We start from the raw sequence: 7,500 nt of genomic DNA, 5'->3' as shown, positions 1-7,500 counted from the left end.
TGTTATTTATTTTATTTTATTTTATCTTCTTTTTTTTTGAGGGGGGGGGGAGGGGGAGGGGGGGAGGGGAAAGGGGGGGGGGGGTGTGTGTGCTTTTTCTGGCTGCTTTCATTACTGTGGTATTTATTCATTTATTCATTCCTTTTCCATGTCTCTCTCTCTCTCTCAAGATGTCATAGACACTACACCACACACACACACACACACACACACACACACACACACACACACCTCTCTCTCTTTCTCTCCCCCCCCCCCCACCCCCATCCCCCTACACCTCCACGCCGCAACGTCTAAACACCACCCTCCCCGACCTCCACCCCTCTCCCACCCCCCACCCCTCACCCTTCTTTTTTCTTCTTCTTTTTTTTTCTCCTCCGCAATTCCTTTTGCTTCAGTGCAACACAGATATGTTTTTGCTTGCAACGAAGATCCAGTCTGATGTCTACCGATATATTTAGACCCCAGGCAGAACAATATAGGTCTTGTGAGATGCAAAACGCACACACACAAGGAACTGGACGAGAGGCTTTGGAGGGCGGAGGGGCGGGGGGGGGAGGGGTAGGGGTGGAGTATGGAAGAGTCGGGGAGTGGGGTTGGGAGGGGGTGCGGGGGGAGGGTAGGGGGGGGGGGGTAAGAAAGTTTGTACGTCTTTAAAGGGATCGGCGAAGAAGAAGATGACGACGACGACGATGATGATGATGATGATGATGATGATGATGAAAATGATGATGATGATGAAGATGAAGAAGAAGACGAAGAATAAGAAGTAGTAGTAGTAGTAGTAGTAGTAGTAGTAGCAGCAGCAGCAGTAGTAGTAGAAACAGAAGAAGAAGAAAATGATGATGATGATGATGATGATGATGTAAGAGAAGCAGATAGGAAAGAAGTTCTAATATCAAGAGAAAAAAGAAAAGACAGAAAAAAGAAAGGAGAAATGTGGAGGGAAAAAATAAACGAACAAACAAACAAATGAACAACAAGAAACAGAAGAATGGGCAAAAACAATTGTTTATCGGGACACTGTCTTCTAAACCAGAACGGAACTCGTTTTATTCACCCATCCATTCATCCATTCATTCATTCATTCATTCATTCGTTCATTCATTCATTCATTTATGCATTTGTTTATATGTTCATTTATCCATTCATTTATCAATATATCCATTTATCTATTTCATTCATTTGCTAGGCTGTTCGCTTTTGATGAAGAATATGATAAAAACTTTTCTTCTTTTTTTTCATTCTAAAGAATTTCGTATTCGTCATTAGTTTGTATATTCTATATTAGCCTGTATGTTTTACTTAATCATTATTGACATGTTTTATTTGCAGTTTTTTGTTATGTTCATTAGCCGCTGATAAGTTGATTCATTGATTCAGTTACTCGTTTTCACTCTTTCTTTCTACTCTTTTCGATATATAATCTATTCATTCGTTCAATATTTTGAGTATGCCGACGACAGCCCTGACAACAGGATCTTAGCGTGCCGGTATGCTGTTGATTTTACCAACTGGTTATTTACTGAGTCAAGTTTTAATCAATTTTGGGGGATAAAACTGCAAAGTAAACACATGGACTCCGAACTGAGATAGGACTATTCGATTGTATGTGTGTGTGTGTGTGTGTGTGTGTGTGTGTGTGTGTGTGTGTGTGTGTGTGTGTGTGTGTTGGTTTTGTTTTCGATTTTCAAAATAAGTTCATCTTTTATATATATATATATATATATATATATATATATATATAGAGAGAGAGAGAGAGAGAGAGAGAGAGAGAGAGAGAGAGAGAGAGAGAGATGATAAAAAAAGAAAACAAAAAACACTAACACTGTCCGACAGCAAATATTTCGGCGTTTGTCTTCCTCAGTGCTTGCGAATAGAATAGAAGGGTAGAATCAGAAAGTAAAGGGGAGCGAATAAATAAATAGATAAATAAATAAATAAATAAGCAAATAAATAAATGAACAACCGAATATCAAACATGAAAGCGGTTGGCCCGATTTTAATATATTATGCTATACTACGGTTTACTATAAAATACTATAATATACTATATCATAATATGATACATGATACGATAATATGACATAATGTAACGAACGCAACGCAGCACAACACCAAACACACACACACACACACACACACACACACACACACACACACACACACACACACACACACACACACATCTGACACTGGCTATTATGAGTAATTGGATTGGAACGCTACAATTGGAAGCCGTGAAATGGTTTCTCAGTCAAAATCTTTTACAATTATGAACATTGTCATTTTCGATTTGTCGGTAATCTTTCATTTCCCCACATACTGTGACTATTCATCTCGTTGTCGCTTTGTCGTTTGTTTTAAGGAAACATAGTCTGTGTGAATAAATCTGCTTTGATAGGAAAATCAGATATACCCAATGGCAAAAAAGAAAAAAAAAAGAAAAGAAATATAGTTGGCGCTGCAGTGTAGCTAAGCTAGACGATCTCTTTGGAGAAAGCAGCCCGAATGCCACTCAGATATAAATCTTTTGTGACAAAGAGTAATACAATACAATACAACGCAACGCAATGCAACGCAACGCAACGCAACGCAATACAATACAATACAATACAATACAACTCAAATGCAACGCAACGCAACGCAACGAAAAACACTAATATAACACAACACATAGAGTAGCACAATAGAACGCAACAGAATACAATAGAATGCAATAAGTCGCAATGCAATAAAAACAAAACGCAACGAAACCCAACGCAACACAACATGACTCAACACAATCAAAAAGTAATACAATACAATACAATACAAAGCAACGCAACACACCACAACTCAACGCAACATGAAATTACACAACACAGCACAATACATCACAACAAAACACAAACACAGCACAATACATCACAACACAGCACAATACATCACAACAAAACACAAACACAGCACAATACATCACAACAAAACACAAACACAGCACAATACATCACAACAAAACACAATACCTCACAACAAAACACAATACATCACAACAAAACACAAACACAGCACAATACATCACAACACAGCACAATACATCACAACAAAACACAAACACAGCACAATACATCACAACAAAACACAAACACAGCACAATACATCACAACAAAACACAAACACAGCACAATACATCACAACAAAACACAAACACAGCACAATACATCACAACAAAACACAATACATCACAACAAAACACAAACACAGCACAATACATCACAACAAAACACAAACACAGCACAATACATCACAACAAAACACAATACCTCACAACAAAACACAATACATCACAACAAAACACAAACACAGCACAATACATCACAACACAGCACAATACATCACAACAAAACACAACACAGCACAATACATCACAACAAAACACAATACATCACAACAAAACACAAACACAGCACAATACATCACAACAAAACACAAACACAGCACAATACATCACAACAAAACACAATACATCACAACAAAACACAATACATCACAACAAAACACAACACAGCACAATACAGCACAATACATCACAACAAAACACAATACATCACAACAAAACACAAACACAGCACAATACATCACAACAAAACACAAACACAGCACAATACATCACAACACAGCACAATACATCACAACAAAACACAAACACAGCACAATACATCACAACAAAACACAAACACAGCACAATACATCACAACAAAACACAAACACAGCACAATACATCACAACAAAGCACAATACATCACAACAAAACACAAACACAGCACAATACATCACAACAAAACACAATACATCACAACAAAACACAATACATCACAACAAAACACAAACACAGCACAATACATCACAACAAAACACAAACACAGCACAATACATCACAACAAAACACAAACACAGCACAATACATCACAACAAAACACAATACATATACCATGCAATGAACGTGTGACAAATAACAGACAATACAAAGAAACAATTCAATCATATCAAACCAAACCACAAAAAAATTAATGTAATTAGAAAAACAAATGAACCAATACATAGACATATATCAGTTCTCTGACGACATACTCTGAGACAGAGAGAAGGAGACACAGACAGACAGACAGACAGACAGACAGAAAGACAGAGACAGAGACAGAGAAAGAGACAGAGAGAGAGACAGAGACACACAGACAGAGAGAGAGAGAGAGAGAGAGAGAGAGAGAGAGAGAGAGAATGACAGACAGAAACACAGAGAGAGACGTCTGTTCATAAATTCAGCTTCTATGATTTACAAAAATAATGAATAACAAACAATAAATATATAATAAACAAATAGAATTTTTAAGACAATGCCGAATATCGAACAATGTTTCCAGTGATTAAGAACGGTATTTTGGTGATATAATTTACATATGTACTGGTGTAAGTTATCAGTGATAGCAGAAACAAAGTCAATATCCTACAGCATGCTTTCTACAACAATAACGACAGTCTCAAACTTTAACAATTACAATAACAATAATGTGGATGGCAACAACAACCACAACAACAACAACAACAACAACAACAACAACAATAATAATAATAATAATAATAATAATAATAGATAAATATCCATCAACATTATCATCATCACTACCATCATCATCGTCATAAAAAAAAAAAAAGGAAATAACAACAACGATAATCAATAATACTTCTTCATTTTCATCTTCACCTTCTTCTTCCTCTTTTATTATCATCTATTCATTTATTCATTCCTTTATAATTCAAGAAAAATGTAGACTCCTAAAACCCAATATTTGTATCTTAAAATTCATTTTAAACATAATCGTGACTTAGTGTGTTTCGTTTACAGGGAAATGAAACTAGTCGTGCGACAGGAGTTTGAAAGAAATATTACAACAATAAGAATAACAGTGACAATATATCTATTTGTTTATTTATCAATCTATTTATTTATTCATTTATTTGTTCTTTTATCTATCTATTTGTCAATCTGTTCATTGATTTATTGAATTATTGAATGATTTATTTTATCTATTTACGTATTTATTCCTTCTTTTATTTTCCTTCGGTTTTTTTTTTTTTTTTTTTTTTTTTTTTTTGTTTTTTTTTACGCACATGATTTATGATGGACAAAACGCTCACAGACGAAGCATAACGGCGCTATGCTTGACATGATCATGCCATGTTACCTCGGATAGTTGGAATGCGTGTACAGTGGGGTGGGGTGGGGGGGGGGGGGGGAGTGGAGGGAGGGGGGGGTGAGCGCCTGGGGGGACGGGGTGGAGGGGGGGGAGGGTGAGGGAGGGGAATAGGAGGGTTACAGATTATGATAAATCAATGAGTTTCTAAGTGCAGCAATGTGCGCGCGCGCGCACACACACACACACACACACACACACACACACACACACACACACACACGAGAGAGAGAGAGAGAGACAGAGAGAGAGATTGTAAGCATCATGAAAATTACAATAATCTGAATAGATTATGATAGTAAGAGAGAAGTAAAAAAAAAAATAATAAAAAATAAAAATGGGAGGGGGGCGTGGCAGAGAAACAGAGAGGGAGAAAGAGACAGACAGACAAACAGACAGACAGAAACAGAGGCGGAAAGACAGACAGATAGAGACCGAGAGCTAGATATAGACAGGACATAGAGACAGAGGGGGCGGTGAGGTGGAAATGGTTATGATTTTTTTTTTTTTTTGAAAATCGATCTCTCTCTCTCTCTCTCTCTCTCTCTCTCTATATATATATATATATATATATATATATTATATTTCCAAACAAACATTTCATCACACACACACACACACACACACACACACACACACACACACATACACACTTCTAGCCCAATCCTGCACACACACAAAATTGTACCACCGTGTGTTTGGAATGCCTGTTTATTATCATTATTATTCTTTTTCTTTCTTTCTTTCTTTCTTTTCTTGTTTTTATCCCGTTCAATTTCTACCACAGTCTCCAAGATTTCAACAGTTTGTCAATTCAATTCTGATTTAAAAAAAAAAATCTTAATCACACATATTTGATCATTAATATATATATATATATATATATATATATATATATATATATATATATATATATATATATATATATATATTCACATAAATTCACACACACACACACACACACACATATATATATATATATATATATATATAGAGAGAGAGAGAGAGAGAGAGAGAGAGAGAGAGAGAGAGAGAGAGATGGACACAGAGAGAGAGAGAGAGAGAGAGAGAGAGAGAGAGAGAGAGAGAGAAGTATATAAAGTTTGGTTTACACGTTTACACCATAAATGTGTTCTATATGTTTGGAACAACACCACCAAGAACATCGTTACTACACATCTGTACCATACATATGCGTGTTCACACTACATAATTGCAATACAGTTTGGTTTTTTAGGGGGTTTTTTTACACTGCATTCTCTTTTTTTATTTTCCTTCTGAGCAGCCGGTACTTGTTTCGTTATTGTCTCTGCCTGTCTATACCTGGCTATGACCACTGCGGTCAGCTGGACAACAATGTGCAGTTGTGCCGGGCCCAGTGGCAACGTGTCCACCTACTTAGTAAGGAGGCGAGAGTTGACGTGAGGGCGCGGGTTCAAATCCCCACCCTCCCACACTCGCCATGGGAATTTTCTTTCCCTTCCACAGTAAAAACTTGAGTGGTGGTCAAGACGCATGGTCAATCGGATGAGACGATAACCCCCCCCCCCCCCAACTCCCCCCCCCCTTCCACCCCGCCCCCCCACCCCCGATGTCCCCGTGTGAAAGTATGCACTTTGCGCACGAAAAAAAGAACCCACCGCAACAAAAGGGTTGTCCTAGGGTAAAAAAAAAAAAAAAAAATGTTGAAAGATCTACTTTGATAGGAAGACATTCACACACATGACATATATATATATAAAAAAAAAATAAAAAAAAAAAAAGAAGAAGGAAAAAAAAGTGGCGCTTCACTATGGCGATGCGCTCTCCTTGGGGAGAGCAGACCGACAAGAAAGAAAACGAAAAAAATAATGCAATACATACAATAATACAACACAATCAGCATTGGTTAAATGAAACCGAGGGAAGGGTTCGGTAAAATGTTGTCTCGTGAGTCCTCCCTCCTTATAGTCATCTGTCTTACGAACCCTGCGTTTGTTATTTTCTTCTTGATAATTCCCCAAGACAGTTTGTTTGTGCAGTTTCCTTGAAGATCTCACACGTAAACAGACCAAGATATTCTCAGAACTCTTCGAAATTAGGACACAAGATTGTCAGATCTCATCAAAATCGGGTCATCAGATTGTCAGATCCCATCGAAATAAAATCACGAGCTGAGATTGTCAGAATTCTTCCGTCGAAATTAGGTCATAAGATTGTCGGAACTCATTTTAATCAGGTCACGAGATTGCTAAAAGTCATCAAAATCGGGCTACAATATCTACGA

The 7,500-nt window shown here is 37.2% G+C and overlaps 1 protein-coding gene across 1 annotated transcript in view; it reads right to left on the bottom strand.

The window, feature by feature from the left end:
- The window catches only part of LOC143291218 (uncharacterized), a 62,421-nt gene that overhangs the window by 53,699 nt on the left and 1,222 nt on the right, over positions 1 to 7,500 (bottom strand). The window lies entirely within an intron of this gene.

Source organism: Babylonia areolata, chromosome 16 (genome assembly GCF_041734735.1).
Source record: "Babylonia areolata isolate BAREFJ2019XMU chromosome 16, ASM4173473v1, whole genome shotgun sequence".
NCBI lineage: Eukaryota > Metazoa > Mollusca > Gastropoda > Neogastropoda > Buccinidae > Babylonia > Babylonia areolata.
Note: the sequence above shows the minus strand (reverse complement) of the source record. Positions and strands in the feature narration are given on the sequence as shown.